The sequence below is a fragment of the Papio anubis genome, chromosome 4 (genome assembly GCF_008728515.1).
Source record: "Papio anubis isolate 15944 chromosome 4, Panubis1.0, whole genome shotgun sequence".
Lineage (NCBI taxonomy): Eukaryota > Metazoa > Chordata > Mammalia > Primates > Cercopithecidae > Papio > Papio anubis.
In genome coordinates this window covers 83,664,117-83,677,378 of record NC_044979.1, presented here as the reverse complement: position 1 = coordinate 83,677,378, position 13,262 = coordinate 83,664,117, and positions in this window count along the sequence as shown.

The following is a 13,262-nucleotide window of genomic DNA, read 5'->3' as shown; positions in this document are numbered from 1 at the left end:
GCAGGGAAAGGGAATATGGGAAGTCACAGTGGGGCATTAAACTTTTAGAAGGTAAACAGCAAAAGCCTCACTAACAAGAAAGACCTAAAAACAATGAGAGAACAAGCCATGTAAATTGCTGAGAAACTTCTTTCTGGACAAACACAACACAAAGTACAAAGGCCCTAAGGTGGGAGCTTGTCTCCTGCTTTTTTGCTTTTGCCTTTTGCCCCTGCTGCTGTTATTTACTGTCCCAATGCAGTCAGTAGATAATTCTTTAAACGACTGAGAGCAGAGGATTTTTTTTTTTTTTTTTAAGTTTAGGAAACTTCAGTGGAGTTCAGGGAAGAGCCATGACTTTAACTCTTGGTAGATTTTTAACTTGACACATATACACAAGGCCCTTAGATATTCAGTTCTAAAGACATGAGATTTATGTTACATCTAAACGTTGAAAAATTTCACATTAATTTTACAACAGTCATATGAATAATGTTCATAAACCATTCATCTATAAAACAGTGATTTTCTCTTCAATAGTAGCATCATACTCATCCATAGTAGCAAGTAGTTGTTTGAACTTCTCTTAGCCCACGTATTAATTACCAAGCAATGATATTAAAAATGTGATAGTATATATGAAAGCATTGACTCTAGAGACTTTTTATCCAGGAGCGAAAGCAAAATTAAGTTAACTTCTTAGTCATTTGCATGATGTAGATTTTTAGATCATGTAGGCAAGTCTTTAGGCACCAACAAATGAAATAAAGAAAAAATGGATTCACTGAATAATAGTACATTTCATTTAGAATAATTGAATTTCATTTATACTTAACTGATTTTTTAGGTTTGTTCTGACCTCATTTTTGCCCTTAGACTCTGTATTAGCTTCCAATTGGTACTGTCACAAATTACTGCAAACTTAGTGTCTTAAAACAACACAAAATTATTATCTTTTATTTCTAGAGGTGAGACGTCCAAAATGGGTTTTGCTGGGCTAAAATCAAGGTGTTGGGAGAGCTGCTTTGCAACCCTTGTTGGGAGTGATAGGGGAAAATCAGTTTTCTTGCTTTTCCTCTTTTTTTAGAAGCTGCTTGCTTTCCTTGCCTCATCATCCCTATTTCTCTACATTCAAAACTAGCGGGATCAGGCTACATCATATTCATGCTGCTATCTCTCTGGTTTTCTTTCTTCTGTCTTCCTCATTTTTTTTTTTTTTCACAAGTGTTTATAGCAGTTGTATTCATAATAGCCCAAAACTCCAAAAAACCAGAATATCCATCAACTGATGAATAAATTGTTGTATATCTATGTAAGAAATACTACCCATAAATAAAACAGTAATAAAATACCGATAAATTCAACAGGATTCTTAGACCTCAAAAGCATTATGCAACATGAAAGAAGCCAGATACAAAAATGGTACAATGTATAAGACTCTCTGGAAAAGGAAAAGTTCTGGCTCTCGGCAGCACTGATTGACATAATCTTAGTTGCTCTTTATTATATGAAGGAAGACTCTTTTCATTATTTTTGTTAGATTTATAAAAATTAAAGGGAAAAAACTATAGGGAGAGAAATTGGGTCACTAATTGACAGGAGGTGGGGCTAGGGGCAGGAAATTGATTGAAAAGAAGAACAGGGAGACTTCCTGAGGTTAGGGAAATATTCTTTATCTTGATTGTGGTAGTGGTTAGAGAACTACACACATTTACCAAAACTTATTAAACTCTATTCTTTAAAAGGATGAATTTGACTATGTGCACATTTTGTTAAAGTAAGCTTGACTTTTAAAAAGTATTAAACATAGTGGTCTTAAATGAAGGCCATTAAATTGCTGCAACAGATAGTATTAAATCAACATTTTCAAAAATAGAAGGTATGGTCAATCCCTATGTCCTAACCAAAAATATTATTGATAATAACATTTTAATTCATCCGTTTTCAATTTCTCTTGTGTGTATGCCTATATATTATCATGTAATATATTAACACATGAGTACATGTGTATAATTTACACACAAATAACTGGCTCTGTAAAGGATATGCATGCAAAAATTTTGTATAAACTTAAGGCATGCACAATCAGATATTTTGGATATCCCTCACAGTTACTTCCAATTTTCTTTATTTTAATAAATAATTCTCAAACTAATATCTCTGTGTTTGGAGGTTTTATCATCATTTTGGATTTTTTTATATATATAATTTTTATTTAGAAAGATGAGAGGAACCGGGTGCCTATTTGGTGCTTTTTGTACATTGACCCAAGACAAGTAATCACGGCTGCATTTGAAGAGCATGTCCTTTTCTTTTCTTTTCTCTATTATAGTTTATGTTCTAGGGTACATGTGCACAACATGAAGGTTTGTTACATATGTATACATGTGCCATGTTGGTGTGCTGCACCCATTAACTCATCATTTACATTAGGTATATCTCCTAATGCTATTCCTCCCCCCTCCCCCCACCCTACAACAGGCCCCGGTGTGTGATGTTCCCCACGCTGTGTCCAACTGTTCTCCTTGTTCAATTCCCACCTGTGAGTGAGAACATGCTGTGTTTGGTTTTCTGTTTTTGCAATAGTTTGCTGAGAATGATGGTTTTCAGCTACATCCATGTCTCTACAAAGGACATGAACTCATCCTTTTTTATGGCTGCATAGTATTCCATGGTGTATATGTGCCACATTTTCTTAATCCAGTCTATCATTGATGGACATTTGGGTTGGTTCCAAGTCTTTGTTATTGTGAATAGTGCCACAATAAACATATGTGTGCATGTGTCTTTATAGCAGCCTGATTTATAATCCTTTGGGTATATACTCAGTAATGGGATGGCTGGGTCAAATGGTATTTCTAGTTCTAGATCCTTGAGGAATCGCCACACTGTCTTCCACAATGGTTGAACTAGTTTACACTCCCACCAACAGTATAAAAGTGTTCCTATTTCTCCACATCCTCTCCAGCACCTGTTGTTTCCTGACTTTTTAATGATTGCCATTCTCACTAGTGTGAGATGGTATCTCGTTGTGGTTTTGATTTGCATTTCTCTGATGGCTAGTGATGATGAGCATTTTTTTATGTGTCTGTTGGCTGGATGAATGTCTTCTTTTGAGAAGTGTCTGTTCATTTCCTTTGCCTACTTTTTGATGGGGTTGTTTTTTTCTTGTAAATTTGTTTGAGTTCTTTGTAGGTTCTGGATATTAGTCCTTTGTCAGATAAGCAGATTGCAAAAATTTTCTCCCATTCTGTAGGTTGCCTGTTCACTCTGATGGTAGTTTCTTTTGCTGTGCAGAAGCTCTTCAGTTTAATTAGATCCCATTTGTCAATTTTGGCTTTTGTTGCCATTGCTTTTGGTGTTTTAGACATGAAGTTTTTGCCCATGCCTATGTCCTGAATGGTATTGCCAAGGTTTTCTTCTAGGCTTTTTGTGGTTTTAGATCTAACATTTAAGTTTCTAATTCATCTTGAATTAATTTTTGTATAAGGAGTAAGGAAGGGATACAGTTTCAGCTTTCTACTTATAGCTAGCCAGTTTTTCCAGCACCATTTATTAAATAGGGAATCATTTCCCCATTTCTTGTTCTTAACAGGTTTGTCAAAGATCAGATAGTTGTAGATGTGTGGCATTATTTCTGAGGACTCTGTTCTGTTCCATTGGTCTATATCTCTGTTTTGGTTACTATAGCCTTGTAGTATAGTTTGAAGTCAGGTAGCGTGATGCCTCCAACTTTGTTCTTTTGACTTAGGATTGTCTTGGCAATGCAGGCTCTTTTTTGGTTCCGTATGAACTTTAAAGTAGTTTTTCCAATTCTGTGAAGAAAGTAATTGGTATCTTAATTGGGATGGCATATAAACAGAGCCAAAGACAAAAACCACATGATTATCTCCATAGATGCAGAAAAGGCCTTTGACAAAATTCAACAGCCCTTTGACAAAATTCAGCAGCCCTTCATGCTAAAAACTCTCAATAAATTCGGTATTGATGGAATGTATCTCAAAATAATAAGAGCTATTGATGACAGACCCACAGCCAATATCATACTGAATGGGCAAAAACTGGAAGCATTCCCCTTAAAAACTGGCACAAGACAGGGATGCCCTCTCTCACCACTCCTATTCAACATAGTGTTGGAAGTTCTGGTCAGGGCAATCAGGCAAGAGAAAGAAATAAATGGTATTCAATTAGGAAAATAAGAAGTCAAATTGTCCCTGTTTGCAGATGACATGATTGTATATTTAGAAAACCCCATCGTCTCAGTCCAAAATCTCCTTAAGCTGATAAGCAACTTCAGCAAAGTCTCAGGATACAAAATCAATGTGCAAAAATCACAAGCATCCTTATACACCAATAACAAACAGAGAGCCAAATCATGAATCAACTCCCATTCACAATTGCTTCAAAGAGAATAAAATACCTAGGAATCCAACTTACAAGGGATGTGAAGGGCCTCTTCAAGGAGAACTATAAACCACTGCTCAATGAAATAATAGACGACACAAACAAATGGAAGAACATTCCATGCTCATGGATAGGAAGAATCAATATCATGAAAATGGCCATACTGCCCAAGGTAATTTACAGATTCAGTATAAAGACTCTTAAGATTACTTTGAGCCATTATTTGCATGGTCCAGGATAATCTCCCCACCTTGAGGTCAGTTGATTAACAACCTAATTCCATCAGTAACTTTAATTCTTCTTTGGATGTATGTTAACATAGTCACAAGTTCCAGGGATTAGGATGTGGAGATCTTTGAAGGAGCCATTTTTGTTGCCTACCATAGCATAGTCACCTTGATTCAAGCAGTACTTGATAAAATAAAACGATATGCTTCCATTTGCTCTCTGATAGTGTGATTTTTGAAATATATACTTGATCTTTGATACATACCCCTTTCCTGTTATACAACTTCTAAAATTCTTATAATCTCCAGGCTGGGCATGGTGGCTCACGCCTGTTATCCCAGCACTTTGGGAGGTCAAGGTGGGTGGATCACCTGAGATCAGGAGCTTGAGACCAGCCAACATGGCGAAAACCCATTTCCACTAAAAATACAAAAATTAGCCAGCCATGGTGGCAGGCACCTGTAATCCCAGCTACTCCAGAGGCTGAGGCAGGTAAATCACTTGAACCCAGGAGGCAGAGGTTGCAGTGAGCCAAGATGGTGCCACTGTACTCCAGTCTGGGTAATAGAGTGAGATTCCATCTCAAAAAAAAAAAAAAAAAAATCCTTATGATCTCCAATGTTATGTTTGTTTGTATGCTAATGAGTTGACTGATGTCTGGCAGCCCCTAGGTAGTTTCAGGATGGGGGATGTTCACAAGAAAGACCAATGCCTGATTAGAAGGTTAGGACTTTCAAGCACTGCTCACCTACCCCTTGAGAGAGAAAAGGAAAGAGAGACTGGAGGTTAAATTGATCACCAGTGGCCAATGGTTTAACCAATCATGTGTATTTAATGAAGCCTCCATAAGAACCCAAAAGGACAGAATTGGAGGACTTCCTGATAGCTAACTACATTAAGATTCTTGGAAGATGGCTTGTTCCTTCCACATGCCTTGCTTATTATGCATTTTTCTATCTGTATCCTGTGCAATATTCTTTATAACAAACCAGTAAACATCAACTATTTCCCTGAGTTCTGTGAATGACTCTAGCAAATCAAACAAACCCCAGGAGGGGTCATGGAAACCCCGATTTGTAGTTGGTCAGTCAGAACCATAACAAAAACAATCTGGGGCTTGAGGCTGGCATCAGAAGTAGGAGGCAGTCTGGTGGGGTTGAGTCCTCAACCTGTGTGATCTGACAGTACCTCTAGATAGATAGTATTGGAATTGAATTGGAGGACACCCAGTTGGCGTCCACTGCAGAATCAATTGCTTGTTTGGCGGATGGGAAAAAAAAAACTCACAAATTTGGTCATAGAAATCACTGTATTAATAGTTGTGGAGAAGTTATGTTCATGTCCTTTGCCCGCTTTTTAATGAGGTTGATAATTTTTCTCCTGTACATTTCTTTAAGTTACTTATAGGCACTGGATATTAGACCTTTGTTAGTTGCATAGTTTGCAAAATATTTCTCTGTAGATTGTTTACTCTGTGGAGTAATTCTCTGTAGATTCTATATATTGTTTACTCTGTTGATGGTTTCTTTTGCAGCGCAAAAGAATTAGAATTTAATTAGTTTGAGAATTGAGTTTAATTATATGCCACTTGTCAATTTTTGCTTTTGTTGTGATTTCTTTTGGTGTTTTTGTTATTAAATCTTTGCCCATTCCTGTGTCTAGAGTGGTATTGCCTAGATTGTCTTCCAGGGTTTTTGTAGTTTTCTCCTTTACATTTGTTTTTAATCCATCTTGAGTTGTTTTTTGTGTATGGTGTAAGGAAGGGGTCCAGCTTCAATCTTCTGCATATGGCTAGCCAGTTTATCCCAGCACCATTTATTAAACAGTGATTCTTTTTCCCATTGATTGTTCTTATCAGGTTTGTCAAAGATCAGATGGTCACAGATGTGGGGTTTATTTCTGGGATCTCTATTCTGTTCCATTGATCTATGTGCCTGTTTTTGTACCACTACCATGCTTTGTTACTGTAGTCCTTTAGTATAAATTTGGGTAACGTGACACCTTCAACTTTGTTCTTTTTGCTTAGAGTTGCCCTGGCTATTCAGGCTCTTTTTTGGTTCCATACAAATTTTAACATAGTTTTTTCTAGTTACGTGAAAAATGGCATTGGTAGCTTTATAGGAATAATATTAAATCTGAAAATTGCTTTGGGCAGTATAGCCAGGTTAATGATAATTGATTCTTTCTATCCATGAGCATGGAATTTTGTGTGTATGTGTCTTCTCTGATTTCCTTGAGTGGTGTTTTGTAATTCTCATTGTAGAGATGTATCACCTCCCTGATTACCTGTATTCCTGGGTATTTTATTCTTTTTGTGGCAATTGTGAATGGTATTGCCTTTCTGATTTGGCTCTCAGTTTGACTGCTGTTGTATAGGAATGATAGTGATTTTTGTACATTGATTTTATATCCTGCAACTTTGCTTAATTTATCAGCTGGAGGAGCTTTTGGGCTGAGACTATGGGGTTTTCCAGATATACAACCATGCAAACAGAGGTAGTTTGACTTCCTCCTTTCCTATTTGAATGCTCTTTATTTCTTTCTCTTGCCTGCTTGCTCTGGCTAGGACTTCTGATATTACATTGAATAGAACTGGTGAGAGAGATCATTCTTATCTTTTGCTGGTTTTCAAGGGGAATGCTTCCAGCTTTTGTCCATTCAGTGTGACGTTGGCTGTGGGTTTGTCATAGATGGTTCTTATTATTTTGAGGTAGGTTTCTTCAACACCTAGTTTATTGAGAGTTTTTAACATGAAAAGGTGTTGAATTTTATCAAAAGCCTTTTCTGCATCTATTGAGATAATCATGTGTTTTTTCTTTTTCATTCTGTTTATGTGATTAATCACATACATTGGTTTGCATATGTTGAAGCAACCTTACATCCATGGATGAAGTCTACTTGATTATGGTGGATTCGCATTTTGACATGCTGCTGGATTTGGTTTTCAATAATTTTGTTGTGGATTTTTGCACTGATGTTCATCAAGGATATTGGCCTGTAGTTTTCTTTTTTGTTATATCTCTGCTAGCTTTTGCTATCAAGATGATGCTTACCTTATTAAATGAGTTGGGGAGGAGTTCCTCCTCCTCAATTTTTTGGAAAAGTTTCAGTAGGAATGATACCAGTATTCCTTTGAACATTTGGTAGTATTTGGCTATGAATCCATCAGGTCCTCGGGTTTTTTTTTTTTTTTTTTTTTTTTTTTTTTTGCTTGGTAGTCTATTTATTAGTGATTCAATTCCAGACTTGTTATTGGTCTGTTCAGGGAAACAATTTCTTCCTGGCTAAGTCTTGGGAGGGTGTACGTTTTCAGGAATTTATTCATCTCTTCTAGGTTTTCTAGTTAATGTTCATAGAGGTGTTCATATTTTCTGATGATTGTTTTTATTTCTGTGGGGTCAGTGGTACATTGCCTTTATTATTTCTAATTGTGTTTATTTTGACCTGCTATCTTTTCTTCTTTATCAGTCTAGCCAGTGGCCTATCTTATTATTTTTTTCAAAAAAGAAAATCCTAGATTTGTTAATCTTTCAAATGTTTCTTCATGTCTTAATTTTCTTCAGTTCAGCTCTGGTTAATGTTATTTATCATTTTCTGTTAGCTTTGGGTTTAATTTGTTTTTGCCTCTCTAATTCTTTCAGTTGTGAAATTAGGTTGTTAATTTGAGATCTTCCTAACTTCTTAATGTGGGCATTTAGTGCTATGAATTTCCCTCTGAACACTGCCTTAGATGTGTCCCAGAGATTCTGGTATGTTGTATCTTCATTTTCATTGTTTTTCAATAACTTCTTGATTTCTGCCTTAATTTCATTATTTATCCAAATGTAATTTAGGAGCATATTTTTAATTTCCATTTAATTGCATGGTTTTGAGGGATTTTCATAGTCTTGACTTCTATTTTTATTGTACTGTAGTCCAAGAGTGTGTTTGGTATAGTTTTTGTTCTTTTACATTTGTTGAGAATTGTTTGATGTCCATTTATGTGGTTGATTTTAGAGTATGTGCCATGCAGTGAATAGAAGAATGTATATGTTGTTGTTTTTCGGTGGAAAGTTCTGTAAAGGTCTATAATATCCATTTGGGCCAATGTTGAGTTTGGGTCATGAATATGTTTGTTAATTTTCTGCCTTGATGATCTGTCTAATACTCAGTGGAGTGTTAAAATCTCCCACTATTATTGTCTGAGAGTCTACATCTCTTTGTAGCTCTCTAAGAAGTTGCTTTATGAATCTGGGTGCTCATGTGTTGGGTGCATATATATTTAGGATAGTTAGGTCTTCCTATGGAATTGAATCCTTTACCATTATGTAATGCCCTTTTTTGTCTTTGTTGATCTTTGTTATTTATTTATTTATTTATTTATTTATTTATTTATTTGAGATGGAGTCTCACTGTGTTGCCCAGGCTGGAGTGCAGTGGTGCAATCTTGGCTCACTGCAACCTCCATCTTCTGGGTTCAAGCAATTCTCCTGTCTCAGCTTCCTGAGTACCTGGGACTACAGGTGCACACCACCAAGCCTGGCTAATTTTTGTATTTTTAGTAGAGATATGGTTTCACCATATTGGTCAGGCTGGTCTTGAACTCCTCACCTTAGGTGATCCACCCACCTTGGCATCCCAAAGTGCTGGGATGACAGGCGTGAGCCACTGCACCCAGCCAATCTTGGTTGTTTTAAAACCTGTTTTGTCTAAAATTAGAATTGCAACCCCTTATTTTTTTGTTCACCATTTTCTTGGTAGCTTTTCTTCCATCCCTTTATTTTGAGCTTATGAGTATCATTACATGTGAGATGGGTCTTTTGAAGACAGCATACACTGGGTCTTGCTTTTTTATGCAGCTTACCACTCTGTGCTTTTTGAACAGACACTTCTCAAAAGAAGATATACCTGCAGCCAAGAAGCATATGAAAAAAAACAAAAAACAAAAAACAAAAAACTCAATATCACTGATTGCTGAGAAATGCAAACCAAACCACAAGATATCATTTCACTCCAGTGGGAAGGGCTATTATTAAAAAGTCAAAAAATAACCGATGATTGTCAGGTTGTGGAGAAACAGAACACTTATACACTGCTGGTCAAAGTGTAAATTAAATCAATCATTGCGGAACAGAGTATGGCAATTCCTCAAAGAGCTAAAAGCAGAACTACCATTTGACTCGCAATCCCATTACTGGGTATATCCCCAGAGTAATATAAATCATTCTACCATAAAGACCACATGCATGTGAATGTTCATTACAGCAGTATTAACAAAAGCAAAGGCATGGAATCAACCTAAATGTCAATCAATGACAGACTGGATTAAGAAGATGTGGTACATATACACTATGGAATACTATACAACCATAAAAAAGAATGAGATCGTGTCTTTTGCAGGAATAGGGATGAAGCTGGAGGTTATTATTCTTAGCGAACTAATACAAGAATAGAAAACCAAATACTGCATGTTCCTATGAGTGGGAGCTAAGGGATAAGAAGTTATGAACATGAAGAATGAATAACAGAGACTAGGATCTACTTGAGGGAGAAGGGTGCAAGGGAGGAGAGGAGCACAAAAGATAACTATTTGGTACTGGGCTTAATACCTGGGTGATGAAATAATCAGCAACACAAACTCTCATGACATATGTTTGCCTATATAAAAAGCCTTCATGTGTACCCCCAAACTTAAAATAAAAGTTAAAATAGCTTTAGAATGAGAGCAGAGGGGTACATAAGTTTGTTGTGAAATACTGAGGTCTGTTTCTTATATTACATCATTTTCCTAGTCAATCCACTTAGTGTTACCTAGCTAACATTTTCATTCTTCATAAAGCAGTGCTATGACCTTCCTTTATGCACTTCTCAAATGTATATTTAATTATTTCTGTCACTTTTTTCCTCCAAACAGAGAGTATACGTTTCAGTAGCAAAACAGCTACCAGTGTGTTAGCTGTAACTGAGTTGCTTGATCATGACACCTCAGGGCCGAGCACTTGGTTTTGGTATCTACAAAATCAACAGATCAAATCTTAGCGTGAATAATGTGCCATGTCTTAAAAGAAATTTTAGGGACTAATTTCCCTTAGTCTCCACATCCTGTATTATTTTTTTCTGGAATGTTAGAAATTATGATGATTTTAATTGGTCCTAGAAATACTTCCCCCCAAAATGACACAAAAACAAACAAAAAAAATTCATTGAACCTAAAGCAAGCACAAAATTTTAAATGACGTAGGCTTGCTTAGAATATAAAAACAACTAAGCTTGATATGAGTCTGGATTTTGTAGTTTCATTAGTTGGCTGTCAAAGGATAGATTATAGAAAACTACTGTTGCTTTGAAGATGCTCTGCTTTGCTTCCTTAAAAGTAAGTTATTTTGGTTTATTTATCCCATCCTTGGGCTGACCTAGTGCCCACCACACTTGACTGAAGAAAGAGTATCATTTATAGGGCAAAGGAGGAGGACAGAAATCAACATCTGTCTTAAATGTAAATCATCAAAGAGATTGTGTATAAATGATAAGGAGAAGGTGAAGGATTTTATTAGTTTTAATCATCGGCTTTAAGTAAACAGTGATTTATCTTACAACCTGAAAACTTGATTTTCAATAATTTGAGATGAGATAGGTTAAGAGTAGTACATCTAGGTAAATGCTATTGATTATTCAACTGCTGAATTATTTTCAACTGAACAAAACCCTTTGCTTTACACAATCAGAAAGTATTTTAAATTATTCAGCAGATAGAAACATAAATTTCCCAAAGAATTCCATCAGTGGTTTGCATGAAGCAAATTTGATGAAACAAAATGCATTATTGTATAGTGTTTCTGTTTTTCAGAGATATTAGTTATACTAATAACTTTTAAATTAATTTCACTTCAGAGGTCTTCTGAAGATAACATAAATATTTTACAGATAACAAACTGAAAACACTTTAAAAAGGACTTAAAAGTACAGAAAAAGATAGGTCAGTTGACAGTAGGGATGTTTTCTCTGGATTCTTTAAAAGTATCTAGAACTCTACTCTCAAAGATGAGAGTCCACCTTTGAACTGCTGTGCCCTCAGTGACCCATCTAACATGCATTTATGTGAGGCACTATGAAAGTACAAAGAAAAATAAAAGGCCTTACTTTTAAAAGTTCAGATCATGGAGAGTGGAGAAAGAAAGAGATGAAAACAAACAATCATATTAGAATCTTACCAATACTATAATGAAAAGCGGGGCACAGAGATGAAGTAACTCAGAGAAGCAAATGGTAACATTTTAGGAGTACACAGCTCAAGTTAAAACACACAATGGAAATTACCATGGGAATTCTTTCCATCCACCCCTCAAAAAATAGCTATACCATGTAACTCTGAAAACATTCTGTACCTGTAATTTAGACTAGGTCAGCAGCACGTGGTCTAAAGGTATGATAGTAAGAACTTTCTAAGCCTGTGCTAATTTGATCAGATGAATTCCAACTGATGACATTGAGTGCGCTGCAAAATATATTTTTAATACTGTGATAGGCTCAAAATCAAACAGATACATCTTTTTTAAAAAGTGTTATGAAGTGTAATTTTTCAAAGGTAAATTGTCCGTTGGAATGTGATTATCACGAGCCTCAGACTCTAAACTGAAAGCGGTCATCAAGGAAAACAATAAGCTCCCTTTTACTGAACTCTAGGGAATGAGTGTTTGTAAAATAAAATCAGACAGCACTAACCAACAAATAAAAGGTTTGTATTCTAAATGATATAGTAATATGGGCCTCAAAGCAAAAGGACTGGTTGTAAAGAGTAAATATATAATAAAAGCTAAAAATGACAAATTTGAACAATCAGACTTTTGATTTTTGTGTGTGTGCTGTACTCTCTCACAACAGAGGAGACCGTGGGCTTAAGTAAAACCTTTGTTAGAATATTGTGCACACTTTACACTACTTTTAATTTTGTTCCATAGTATGTGCAGGTTGTGCACTGCACAACCCTAGAGACACCATTCACTTTGCACAATTCACTTCATAGGATACTTTTCCAGAAGACAGCAGTGAGGTTTCATGTTTCAGCACATCACTGCATTTCAAAAGATGGAAGTAGTGTTTGGAGGAAGGGATGCTTATTTATATTTTGCACACAAGCCCCAAGTTACTCTTCAAAGGAATTTCATAGTATTCGATTAAATGCTACAGGAAATTTTTCCTTTTATTATTTTTGCTTTGATATCAAATTGATAAAAACTTGAAAATAGATTGGAAAATAAAGTGGACAGTTCAGCCTTGACAAGCACACATATCAGAAAAGAGTTTGTCTTAGCACCAAGGGAAATGTGAAAATTGAAACCTCTCCAACCTTTTAATGTGGCATTCACAGAAGAATAATCCAGAGAAAAAATTAAAAAGAAAGAAATAGAGTTAACAATATATATTAGACAAAAATGTTGCATAAAAATCTTCTGGAAAAGGACACTTCAGAATTTTCTTGTCTTATAAAGACTGTTGCTGAAAAATGCTCAAAATTTTAAAATAGAGTCTATGTTTAAATAATACTATTGTTATATGTATATCATATATAGATGAAACACCATGCAATGTATCTATCTCCTATGACATACTGTAATACACATTATATGGCATATTATAGGCTTTGTAAGGGTCTGCAACAATGAAATTCTTAA